The sequence below is a fragment of the Mus caroli genome, unplaced genomic scaffold (genome assembly GCF_978045245.1).
Source record: "Mus caroli unplaced genomic scaffold, Mus_caroli_1 scaffold_5, whole genome shotgun sequence".
NCBI classification, from domain to species: Eukaryota; Metazoa; Chordata; class Mammalia; order Rodentia; family Muridae; genus Mus; species Mus caroli.
Genome location: NW_028227260.1, coordinates 80,575,920 through 80,590,362, shown reverse-complemented (window position 1 = coordinate 80,590,362; position 14,443 = coordinate 80,575,920).

The following is a 14,443-nucleotide window of genomic DNA, read 5'->3' as shown; positions in this document are numbered from 1 at the left end:
CTTGTCACTATGTAGTTTATAGCACAGAAAGGAGTGAAGAATCTTTTTTATTACAAGACAAGACTTGCTTGCAGAAGATTTTTTTCCTTTTTTAATTGACTATTTTATTTATTTACATGTCAAATGTTGTTCCCCTTCCCAGTCTCCCCTCTGCAAAGTCCCATCTCTTCACCCCTACCATTTATCTGTAAGAGGGTACTCCCCTACCCACTCACTCCCACCTCAACCCTCTAGCAACCCTCTTTTCTGGGGCAATAAGCCTCCACAAGACCAAGTGCCTCCCCTTCCATTGATGCCAGATAAGGCAATCCTCTACTACAAATGCAGCTGTAGTAATGGGTCCCTCCATGTTCTACTCTTTGGTTTGTGGTTTAGTCCCTAGGAACTCTGGGGGGTCCATGTAGTTAATATTGTTGTTCTTCCTATGGAAATACAATACCTTTCAGCTCCTTCAGGCCTTTCCCTAGTTCTTCCATTGGTGTCCCAGGGCCCAGTCCTATGGTTGTCTGTGAGTATCTGCATTTCTTAGTCAGGTGATGGCAAGCCCTCTCAGATGACAGCCATACTATCCTTGGTGTCAAAAATAGTGTCTAGGTTTGGTGTCTGCAGACGGGATGGAGCCCAAGGTGGGGTGGTATCTAGATGGCCTTTCCTTCAGTCTCTGCTCCATATTTTGCCCATGCATTTTCTTTTTGACAGGAAAAATTCTAGGTTAAATTTTTGAGGTGGGTGAGTGGCCCCTTCTCTCAACTGAGGGCCATGGATTCAAAGAAATCATTTATGTCAATAGTCAGTAATATTTTACACTTTAAAAAGATACTGTCAATAAGACAAAAGGCCACCAACAGATTGGGAAAGGATTTTTACCAAACCTAAATCTGACAGGGGACTAATATCCAATATATACAAAGAGCTCAAGAAGCTAGGTCCAGAAATTCAAATAACCCCTTTAAAAATGGGGTACAGAGCTATAAAAAAAATTGTCAACTGAGCAATACCAAAGGGCTGAGAAGCACATGAAAAAATGTTCTCAACATTCTTAATCATCAGTGAAATGTAAATCAAAAAAAAAAAAAAAAAAAAAAAAGAAACCCTGAGATTCCAGCTCACACCAGTTAGAATGGCTAAGATTAAAAAAAAAAAATTGGTTGACAGCAGATACTGGAGAGGAGGTGGAGAAAGAGGAACACTTCTCCATTGTTGGTGGGATTGCAAGCTTGTAGAACCACTCTGGAAATCAGTCTGGTGGTTCCTCACAAAATTGGACATAATACTACCAGAAGATCCAGAAATACCTCTCCTGGGCATATACCCAGAAGATGTTCCAACTGGTAATAAGGACACATGCTACACTATGTTCATAGCAGCCTTATTTATAATAGCCAGAAGCTGGAAAGAACCCAGATGTCCCTCAATAGAGGAATGGATACAGAAAATGTGGTACATGTGCACAATGGAAAACTACTCAGCTATTAAAAAGAATGAATTTATGAAATTCTTAGGCAAATGGATGGACCTAGAGGATATCATCCTGAGTGAGATAACCCAATCAGAAAAGAACTCACTTGATATTCACTCACTGATACGTGGATATTTGCATAGAAACTTAGAATACCCAAATACAATTTGCAAAACTGAAGAAAAGCAAGAAGAAGGAAGACCAACATGTGGATACTTCATTCCTCCTTTGAATAGGGACCAAAATACCCATGGAAGGAATTACAGAGACAAAGTTCAGAGCTGAGACAAAAGGATGAACCATCCAAAGACTATCCCACCCGGGGATCCATCCCATAACCAGCCATCAAATGCAGACAGTATTGCATATGCCAGCAAGATTTTGCTGAAAGGACCCTGATATAGCTGTCTCTGATGAGGCTATGCTCGTGCCTGGCAAATACAGAAGTGGATGCTCATAGTCAACTATTGAATGGAACACAGGGCCCATAATGGAGGAGCTAGAGAAAGTACCCAAGGAGCTGAAGGGGTCTGTAAGCCTATAGGTTGAACAACAATATGAACAGTATCCCTAGAGCTTGTGTCTCTAGCTGCATATGTAGCAGAAGATGGCCTAGTCGGCCAGCATTAGGAAGAGAAGCCCCTTGGTCTTGCAAACTTTATATGCCCCAGTACAGCGGAACACTAGGGCCAAGAAGTGGGAGTGGAGCAGGGAGGGAGGAGGGTATAGGGGACTTTTGGGATAGCCTTTGAAATGTAAATGAAAAAATATATATCTAATAACAAATTGAAAAAAAATCCCAAAATACAGCAAAGAAAAAAGAGGAAACTATTTAAGAATGACATACTACCCTAAGCTATCTAGATTGAATATTTATACATTGTCTACATTTTCCTGTGTTTTCTTTGATCATGTTTTATTTGTATTAGAAAATTATATGAACTGGAATTCTAACTCTTGAAACTCTGGCTCAATTTACCCATTTTACCTTTTATCATGTTTGACACAGCTTTTTCTTCAGGCAAAGCAATGTCTTTTTATTTTCATCAAGATATTACCTATAAAAATTCTATAGTATTGCTTTGGCAATTTCCTATGTGAATATTTGTTGTGTTAGCTATCAAAACCTGATGAATTATGGTATTATTGTGCATGTTTTGTGTTGCATTCTTAATTGCTTAATAGCTGATTTCATATATATATATATATTCATTTATTTAATTAAATATATAAATATATTATTATAATTTACATATCAGGTATAATACTTATATTAAATGTACATCAATTAAGTATATTAATAGTTAAATACATACAAAGGAAGATATTTATTTTATATGGTCATATTTTGTTCCTTAGATGTTTAATTTAGGCAATATCTATTAATTGAGAGTAGGAGAAGCTGTGGAGTGCAGTTTTTTTTTCCGAATGTGTTAATGCATGATTATCTTGAAATACCTAACATACTATTTGATACAGTGTGGTTTCTAGACAATGACAGAAGCATTGCCTCAGTGTATGGTAGAGTGCACTACAACTGTACATTAAATCTTTTAACTCCAGGCACTTGCATTTAACTGTAGAGACTTTCAAGCAGTTAAAGATAATAGTTTATCTAGTCTTCATAAAGGTCTAGTCCTAATAAAATAGGTCTGGTATGCTTATCAGTAGAGTTACAGTTATCAGATACTCCCTTGTCTTCTTGCTGGTGCAAATAAGACACTATGGGTATACTCAGAGTGATTGCACTAACCTCCTGATGGGTACACTCAAAGTGATTGCACTAACCTCCTGCACACCAGATAAAAAAAAAAAAAAGGTCTGTGAATGAAATTGATCTTGTTGAGACCACAAATTTGTGCATCTTAGCTTCCAGAATTATGAGAAATAAATTTATAATATTTATGTGACCCAGTCTGTCATGTTTTATTATGGCAGTCCAAAAAGACTAACAGCTTCAGGGACTGGAGATTGGTTAAAATATCAGTGTAAGATCTAACCACAAAATTAAGAACCAGAAGTTCTAGAGTAAAAGCTCGGCTAGAGTGTTACAATAAGTGAATGGAGGGCAGGGGTGAGGGATTGAGGAGTTGTGCAGTGGCACAATATAAAGTTTGAAAATCACTATTCTGATACATCGATCATTACACTAGCATATACTGAGTAATTGGAAGAAAATATTTCATCAATTGATTAGAAATGAATATGCTATGTAAGACTTTGATGTTTTAAATTTCTAAGACATTTTAACCAGGTGCATCAATGATGTTTTAACAAACATGCACCAGACAAGTAGTTTCTAATGGTCTGAAATTCTGCCTTATTTAAGTACCTAAAACTATCTGCTTCAAACCAGACTTCATTTATGTCAGTTCTCATTTGACTCTCTCCTTGTCATATTTCATTTATTGCCCATGTTTTTGTAATGTAGAAATGACTGCAATAGATTAGGATAATTCATTTCCCAAATAAATAGCTTCTGGTTTTAGTCTCCACAACCAGCATTTAAAAGTCTTGAAGACTTTTTAGAGAGTCCATGTTAGTATGAAGAAAAGGTTTCAATGGAAATCAAAATGAGTTAGTGAAAAAATCCGCACCGTATTGATATCGGCACTTTTGTTCTGAGGACTCAGTAATGTGAAAAATTGAAGAATGTCATTAGAGCTACTGACTTGAAACATATCCAGGATTACTTTGTTAAAGTGTGCAGTGGTATAGGAAAAATATATTTTAATATTCAGATACTTTGCCACCTTCACTGCATGAATATGGCCTTAAAGGTTATAAAAAAGACAGTTTGTAAACATTGACCATTATGTAGAGTTTAAAAGAAATAATTAGCTATGTGGCCTTCTTTAGCATTGTTTATTCCTATGTAAAAATTACAAAACATGAGCCAGAGACCCACGTGCTTTCCGGTTTCCACCTGTGCCAGGAGCAGAGCCTCAGCTCCGTATCCAAACATACACAGCTCACAGCCCAGTTGCAGATCGACTCCCCCAGGTACTCTGAACCACAGGGTAACAGGATCACAGGCTCATAGGAAGGACAAGCTCCAGTCAAAGACAGAGATGCCAGATAACACCAGAAATAAACAGATGGCAAGAAGCAAGTGCAAGGACATAAGCAACAGAAACCAATTTGAACAACATCAGAACATACCCCAACACACATGTAAAGCAAGATTCAGATTTAAATTCTCATTTCATGAAATAATAGAGGACTTATAGGAGAACGCAAGTAAACAAGTAGAAACCCTTGAATAGGAAACACAAAAATCTCTTTTAAAAATAAAGGAGAACATAATAAAACAGGTGAAGGAATTAAACAAAACAGTCCAGGATCTAAAAATGGAAATAAAAACATTAAAAGAGAAAGCTGTGAAGATGGAAAACCTAGGAAAGAGAACAGGAGTCACAAAAGCAAGCATCACCAACAGAATGGAAGAGATAGAAGAGGAATCTCAGGTGTAAAAGATACAATAGAAGACATCAAGACAACAGTCAAGAAAAATTCAAAACACATAAAGCTCCTATCTCAAATCATTCAAGAAATCCAGGACAAAATGAAAAGACCAAACCAGAGAATAATAGGTATAGAAGAGAGTGAAGATTCCCAACTCAAAGGGCCAGCAAAAATCTTCAATAAAATTATAGAAGAAAACTTCCCTAACCTAAAGAAAGAAATGCCCATAAATATTCAAGAACCCTAAAGAACATCAAACAGATGGGACCAGAAAAGAAATTCTGCTTGTCACATAATAACTGAAACACCAAATACACAGATTGAAGAAAGAATATTGAAAACAGTAAGGGAAAAATGTTAAGTAACATACAAAGGCAGACCTATCGGAATTACAGCAGACTTCCCAAAACAGATATAAAAGCCAGAAGATCTTGGGAAGATGTCATACAGACCCTACAAGAACAAATATGCAAGCCCAGGCTACATTACCCAACAAAATTCACAGTTACCATAAATGGAGAAACCAAGGTATTCCAGGACAAAACCAAATTTAAACAATATCTTTCCACTAATCTAGCTATACAAAAGATAATAGAAGGAAAAGTCCAACACAATGAGGGAAACTACAAAAAACAAGAAATTAATATTTTGTTCCACTTCTGTATTTGCCAGACACTGGCAGAGCCTTGCAGGAGACAGCTATATGAGGCTCTTGTCTGCAGGCTTTTGTTGGCATCTGCCTTGTGTCTGGGTTTGGTGGTTGTATATAGGGTGGATCCCCAAGTGGGGCAGTCTCTGGATGGTCGTTCCTTCAGGTTTTGCTCCAAACTTTTTCTCTGTAACTCCTTCCATGAATATTTTGTTTCCCATTCTAAGAAAGAACAAAGTAGCAAAAGGTCCCCAATGAAAGAGTCAGAGAAATACCCAGGGATCTGAAGGTAACTGAAACCCTATAGAAGAAACATCAATATGAACTAACCTGTAGCCCCAGAGCTCCTTGGAACTATACCACCAAACAAAGAAAACACATGGTGGAACTTGTGGCTCTAGCAATATATGTAGCAAAGGATGGCCTAGCTGGTCATTAATAGACGGAGAGGCCCTTGGTCCTGTGAAGGCTCTGTGCCCCAGTATAGGAGAATACCAGGACCAGGAATGGGAGTGGGTGGGTTGGGGAGCAGGGGGGCTGGGGAGGTGATAAGGGATTTTCGGAGCAGAAACTAGGAAAGGGGCTAACATTTGAAATGTAAATAAAGAAAATATCTAATAAAAAAAGGAAATTAATCTTTTTACAACAAACCCAAAATAAGAGAAGCACACAAATATAATTCTATCTTTAAGAACAAATATAACAGGAAATAACAATCATTGGTCACTAACATCTTTCAACATCAATGGAGTCAGTTTCCCAATAAAAAGACATAGGCTAACAGACTGGATACATGAACATGATCCAGCATTTTGCAGCATGAAGGAAACATACCTCAGTTACAAAGACAGATATTACCTCAAAGTAAAAGGCTGGGAAAAAAAGATTTCTAAGCAAATGATCCCAAGAAACAATCTAGAGTAATCATTCTAATATTCCTCAAAATAGGCTTTCAACCAAAAGTTATCAAAGAAGATGGGGAAGGATAATACATACTCATCAAAGGAAAATTCCATCACAACAAACTCTCACTTCTGAAAATCTATGCCCCAAATGCAAGGGCACCCACATTTGTAAAATAAATGTTACTGAAGCTCAATGCACACATTGAACTTCACAAAATTGTAGTAGGAGAATATAAAACCACACACTTAAAAATGGACCAATCTTTCTATGAAGCCACAGTTACACTGATACGTAAACCACAAAAAAGCCCAACAAAGAAAGAGAATGACATACCAATTTCATGTAGGAATATCAATGCAAAAATACTCAATAAAGTTCTTGCAAAACAAATCCAAGAACACATCAAAATGATCATCAACCATGATAAAGTAGGCTTCATCCCAGGAATGCAGGGATGGTTCAATGTATAGAAACCCATCAATGTAATCCACTACATAAACAATGTCAAAGGAAAACACACTTGATCATCTCATTAGATGTTGAAAAAGCCTTTGAAAAAATACAACATCCATTCATGCTAAAAGTATTAGAGATCTCATGACTTCTATGATGTTCATATCTAAATATAATAAAAGCAATATAGAGCAAACCAATAGCCAATAGCAAAGTAATGGAGAGAAACTCAAAGCAATTCCATTACAATCAGGGACGAGACAAGGCAGCCCACTCTCTCCCTACCTATTCAATATAGTACGGGAAGTTTTTAGCCACAGCAATTAGACAACAAAAAGATATAAAAGAGATACAAATTGTGAGGAAGTCAAGATATCATTATTTGCAGATGATATGACAGTATATATAAGAGACCCCAAAAATTCTACAGAGAGCTCCTATAGCTGATATACAACTTCAGCAAAGTGGCTGCTTATAAAATTAACACTACCAAATCAGTAGCCCTCCTCTACTTAAAGGATAAAAGGGCTTCGAAAGAAATTATGAAAACAACACCCTTTACAATAGTTACAAATAATATAAAATATCTTGGTGTGACTCTAACCAAGCAAGAGAAAGATTTTTAGACAAGAACTTCAAATCATTGAAGAAAGAAATCAAAGACCTCAGAAGTTGGAAAGATCTCTCGTGCTCATAGATTGTGGGATTAATATAGTAAAAATGGCCATCGTACAGATAGCAATCTACAGAATCAATGCAATTCCCACCAAAATTTCAAATCAATTCTTCATAGAATTAGAAAGAGCAATTCTCAAACTCATCTATACTAACAAAACCCCAGGTTAGTGAAAAGTATTCTCAATAATAAAAGAACTTCTGTGGGAATTGCCATCCCTGTCCTCAGTCTGTACTACAGAGCAATAGTGATAAAAACCACATGGTGTTGGTACAAAGACAGGAAGGAAGATCAATTTAATAGAATTGAAGACCCAGAAATGAAACCACATACCTATGATTGTCAGGAGTCATAATGGGTCATGCTAATAACTAGCAGGTCATCACCCTGAAGTGGCCTGCTTCAGATTATTATATAATCTGCAACAGGTGAGCCCTCATTAAGCGAGGATGCAAGGGACTAGTTTTAGGAAAGATTCCTGCTATAAGTATGCTTTTCCTGTTATTAAATATATAATAATCACTAAGTAATAGCACACACCTTTGGAGCAGATCTCTGCAAATCCACGAAGATGTACTATCTTATAGTGATGCTATATAGACAAATAGATTTCTTAAGTCTTCCTAAAATCATATCTGTGAATAGTAAGCTCTTTTATAGTGGGAGTTCTATTAGGTCCTTTTCTGATAGTCAAAGCTGCAATGAGAACTCTCCAGTCTCTCAAGTGTCAACAGTTAATTGCTCTTAGATGATAACCAGACATTCTCCTACTCAGAGCACATTCTTCCAAGAAGTTGTAAAACAATTAATCAAAGGTCATAAAAAGGGAACTAACAATTTATTATAGGTTCTAGGACAAAAGGTACAATATTGATTGAGATAATCTATACAAAACATCACTAATAATTTAGTTATGGTTTTAAACCTTAAGTAAACCTGTGGAGCTGAGACAGGTGATGGATGTTTAGCAAGATAATTATTCCTAATGGATATGCATGTAAACATTTGCTGTTGTAAACTTCTATTTCAATTTATGATTTGATTTTTTTTGTGTGAACTTGTGATGAACTTTGTAACATGTGATCATGTATTCTGAAAGATCTATAAGTACTGAGGACAAAGAGATCTATAGCGGAGACTTTTTTGCCTTTCCCCACTTAGACTAGAATTTTTTCCTTTTCCCTACTTAGAGAATTTTTCCCTTTCCCGCCTTGGATCTTTCTGCTTTTCCCTTTAGATAACTTTCATAGGAAACTTTTTACAACTTAGTAATAAATTCTATACTAACTTCTCTAAGTGTCTTTTCTTCCTGTGACTTCCTACTAGCAGGCTGAAAGTTAGAGCCCAGCAGTTTCTGCTGAGATAGAACAAAGGCTATTTACTTAATCCTTTGCTGTTTGAGGAAGAGGAGCTAAGTGCCAGAGACTGCCATTTCTGGACTCAGAGGATCACAGAAGGCAGGTCAACTACAATAGCATAGTAACTTAGAATTGGACAAGTAAACTTTTTATTATATAGCAACCCTAAATATCTTGACAAAGTCCTACCCCCTCCGACACTCTTCCCCCTCTGATGCCTCAAGAAGAACTGACAAGAAAGAAGAACCCCACACTGCGGCTGGTCCCCAGCATATCTTTGACAAAGAAGCTAAAAACATCCAGTGGAAAAAAGACAGTTATTAAAAAAAATTCCTGGTTCAACTTGTGCTCTGCATGTAGAAGAATGGAAATGGATCCATTATTATCTCCTTGTACAAAGCTCAAGTCCAAATGTATCAATAGCCTACACAAAAGCCAAATATATCTAATAGAAGAGAAAGAGGGAAAGAGCCTTGAACACAGGGGCACAGGGGAAATTTTCCTTAAGAGAGCACATCAATTGGTTGTGTTTTAAGATCAACTATTGACAAATGGGACCTCATAAAATTTAAAAGCTTCTGTAAGGGAAAGGACACCATCAATAGGACAAAATGTCAACCCACAGATTGGGAAAAGATCTTTACCAACCCTATATCAGATAAAACACTCATATACAAAACAAAAAAGGAACTCAAGAAGTTAGACTCCAGAGAACCAAAGAACCTTACCAAAAATGTGGAGTACAGAGATAAGTGAAGAATTCTCAATTGAGGAATCTGGAATGGCTGAGAAGCACTTAAAGAAATGTTCATCATCCTTAGTCATCAGGGATATGCAAATCAAAACAACCCTGAGATTCCACCTCACTCCAATCAGAATGGCTAAGATCAAAAACTTAGGTGACAGGAGATGCAAGCAAGGATGTGGAGAAAGAGGAAAGCTCCTTCATTGATGGGGAGAGTGCAAGCTGCTAGTAAAACCAACCCTGGTCATGGGTCACTCTCCCATCTCAAAGTTTTTAACCCAGGAATGTTCTGTCCAAAGGAAGAACAGGGACAAAAAATGGAACAGAGATGGAAGGAAAGGCCAACTTGGGACTGCCTCAACTGGGGGTCCCTTTTCTTCCCAACTTGCTACTTGGGCATGATGTTTAGTAGCAGCAATAAAAATCCTAAGATACCACCAAATTTAAATGCCTATTTCATAATTTGAGGTCTTTGGGAAGAACCTTTCTTCCTTCCTTTCCTTCCTTTCTTCCTTCTTTCCTTCCTTCCTTCCTTCCTTCCTTCCTTCCTTCCTTCCTTCCTTCCTTCCTTCCTTCCTCTCTCTCTCTCTCTCTCTCTCTCTCTTTCTCTCTTCTTTCTTTTTCTTTTTTATTAGATATTTTCTTTATTTACATTCCAATTTTTATTCTCTTTCCTCATTTCCTCTCTGAAAACCCCCTATCCCATCCCCCATCACTCTGGTCATTAACCTACCTACTCTCGCTTCCCATTCTTGGCATTCCCCTACACTGAAACATTGAGCCTTCACAAGGCCAAGGGTCTCTCCTCTCATTGATGTCGCACAATGCCATCCTATGCTACATATGTGGCTGAAGTCTTGAGTTTCTCCTTGTGTACACTTTGGTTGCCAGTTTATTCCCTGGGAGCACTGGGGGTTGGAGGAGGTCTGGTTGGTTGATATTGTTGTTCTTGATGTGGGGTTGCAAACCCCTTCAGCTCCTTCAGTCCTTTCTCTAACTACACCATTGGGGACCCTGTGCTCCATCCAATGCATGGATGTGAACCTCCACTTCTGTATTTGTCAGGCACTGGCAGAGCCTCTCAGTAGACAGCTATATGTGGCTCCTGTCAGCAAACATTTGTTGGCATCCACAATAGTGTCTGTGTTTGGTGATAATATATGGGATGGATCTTCATGTGGGACAGTCATTTCCTTCAGTTTCTGCTCCAAACTTTGTTTCTGTATTTCCTCCCATGGGTATTTTGATCCCTCTTCTGAGAAAGACCAAAGTATCCACACTGTGGTACTCCTTCTTCTTGAGCTTCATGTGGTCTGTGAAATGAATCTTGAGTATTCCGAACTTCTGGGTTAATATCCCCTTACCAGTGAGTGAATACCATGTGTGTTCTTTTGTGTCTGTGTTACCTCACTCAGGAAGATATTTTCTAGCTCCATTCGTTTGCCTAAGAACTTCATGAATTCATTATTTTAATAGCTGCGTAGTACTCCATTTTGTAAATGTACCACATTTTCTCTATCCATTCCTTTGTTGAAGGACATCTGGGTTCTTTGTAGCTCCTGGCTATTATAAATAAGGCCACTATGAAGATAGTAGAGCATGTTCTCTTATTACATGTTGGAGCATCTTCTGGATATATGCCCAGGAGTGGTATAGCTGGATCCTCAGATAGTAGGATCCTCAGATAGTACTATATCCAATTTTCTGAGGAACTGCCATACTGATTTCTAGAGAGGTTGTAACAGCTTGAGATCCCACCAGCAATGCAGGAATGTTCCTCCTCGACATCCTCACCAGCATCTGCTGTCACCTGAGTTTTTGCTCTTAGCCATTCTGACTGGTGTGAGGTAGAATCTCAGGATTGTTTTGATTTGCAGTTCCCTGATGACTAAGGATACTGCACATTTCTTTAGGTGCTTCTCAACCATTCAAGTTTTCTCAGTTGGGAATTCTTTATTTTGCTTAGTATCCCATTTTTAAATACGGCTATTTGATTGTCCAGCATTTAATTTCTTGAGTTCCTTGTACATATTGGATATTAGCCCTCAACGTAGGATTGGTAAAGGTCTTTTCCAAATTTTTTGTTTGCTGTTTTGCCCTATTAACAGTGTCCTTTGCCTTACAGAAGCTTTGCAATTTTATGAGGTTCCATTTGTCAATTCTTGATCTTAGAGTGTAAGCCATTCTTGGTCTATTCAGGAGAATTTCCCCTGTGTCCATGTGTTTGAGGCTCTTCGCCACTTTCTCTTCTAGTAGTTTCAGTATCTCTGGTTTTCTGTGAAAGTCCTTGATGCACTTAGACTTCAGCTTTGTTAAAGGAGATAAGAATAGATCCATTTGCATTGTTCTACATGCTAATCTCCAGGAGAATCAGACCATTTGTTTAAAATGCTGTCTTTTTCCCACTGGATGGTTTTAGTTCTTTTGTCAAAGATCAAGTGACCATAGGTGTGTGGGCTCATTTCTGGGTCTTCAATTCTAATCCATTTATTTTTCTGCCTGTCTCTGCACCAGTACCATGAAGTTTTTATCAGAATTGCTCTGTAGTACAGCTTAAGGTCAGGGATGGTGATTATTCCAGAATTTCTTTTATTGTTGAGAAGATTTTTTTTCTATCCAGGGTTTTTGTTATTCCAAATGAATTTGCAAATTGTTTTTTCTAATTCTATGAAGAATTGAGTTGGAATTTTGGTGGGGATTGCATTGAATATGTAGATTGCTTTCTGGTAAAATAGCCATTTTTCTGAAATTAATCCTGCTAATCCATGAGCATGGGAGGTCTTACCATCTTCTGAGATCTTCAATTCCTTCCTCAGAGACATGAAGTTCTTGCCATAGAGAGCTTTCACTTGCTTGGTTAGAGTCACTCCAAGGTCTTTTACATTATTTGTGCCTATTGTGAAGGGAACTATTTCCCTAATTTCTTTCTATTGTGAAGGGAACTATTTCCCTAATTTTTTTCTCAGCCTGTTTTTCTTTGAGTAAAGGAACGCTGCTGTTTTGTTTGAGTTAATTTTATATCCACCCACTATGCTTAAGTTGTTTATCAACATTAGGAGTTCTCTGGTGGAGTTCTTGGGGTCACTTATGTATGTGATCATATCATCTGCAAATAGTGATATTTTGAATTCTTCATTTCTATTTTGTATCCCTTTGATCTTCTTTCTTAGCCTAATTGCTCTGGCTAGGACTTCAAGTACTATATTGAATAGGTAAGGAGAGAGTGGGTAGCCTTGTCTAATCCCTGATTTTAGTGAATTTGCTTCAAACTTTTCTCCATTTAATTTAATATTGGCTACTGGTTTGCTGAATATTGCTTTTGCCATGTTTAGTTATGGGCCTTGATTTCCTGGTCTTTCCAGGATTTTTATCATGAAGTGGTGTTGAATTTTTTCAATGCTTTCTCGGCATCTAACGAGATGATCATGTGATTTTTTTCTTTGAATTTGTTTGTATAGTGGATTACTTTGATAAATTTCCATATATTGGACCATCTGTCCCTGCATTCCTGAGATAAAGCATACTTGATCTTGATGGACCATTGTTTTGATGTGTTCTTGGATTCAGTTTGTGAAAATTTTATTAAGTACATTTAGATAGATTCCCATAAGGGAAATTGGTCTGAAGTTCTCTTTCTTTGTTGGGTCTTTCTGTCATTTAGGTATCAGAGTAATTGTAGCTTCATAGAATGAATTGGGTAGTGTTTCTTCTGTTTCTATTTTGTGTAATAATTTGAAGAATATTGATATTACGTCTTCTTTGAAGATCTGATAGAATTCTTCACTAAATCTATCTGGTCCTGTGCTTTTTTTTTTTTTTTTCTTTTAGTTGGGAAACTTTCAATTACTACCTCTATTTATTTAAGGGTATGGAACTGTTTAGATGGTATATATGATTCTGATTTGACTTTGGTGCCTGGTATCTGTCTATAAAATCATCCATTTCATATAGATTGTCCAGTTTTGTTGATTATAAGCTTTTGTAGTAGGATCTGGTGATTTTTGAATTTCCTCAGTTTCTGTTGTTATGTCTCCCTTTCCAGTTCTGATTTTATTAATTTGTATACTGTCTCTGTGCCCTCTGGTTAGCCTGGGTAACAGTTTATCTATCTTGTTGATTTTCTCAAAGAACCAGCTCATGTTTCTCAAAGCAGTTCTTTGTGTTTCTACATGGTTGATATCAGCTCTGAGTTGGATTATATTCTGCAGGGATCTCTTTTTGAGTATATTTGCTTCTTTTTGTTCTAGAGCTTTCAGATGTTTTGTCATGCTGCTAGTTAATGATCTCTCCAATTTCTTTTTGTTGGCACTTAGAGCTATGAGTTTTCCTCTTAGCATTGCTTTCATTGTGTCCCATAACTTTTGGTATGATGTGATCTCATTTTCATTAATCTCTAAAACTTCTTTAATTTCTTTGTTTGTTTCTTTCTTGACCAAGTTATCACTAAATAGAGCATTATTCAGTTTTTTTGTGTGTGTGTGTGTGTGTGTTTGTGGGCTTTCCATTGTGTTTGTTGTTATTGAGGACCAGCCTTAGTCTGTGATGATTTCAGGATTATTTCAGTCTTCAATATTCCCTTAGTGTATGACATCTGCCTAGGATCTTCTGACTTTCAATCTTTGGTGAGAATTTTGGTGTACTTCTGATAAGTCTTCCTTTATATATTATTAGACCCTTTTCCCTTACTGCTTTTAATATCCTTTCTTTGTTTTGTGCACTTGATGTTTTAATT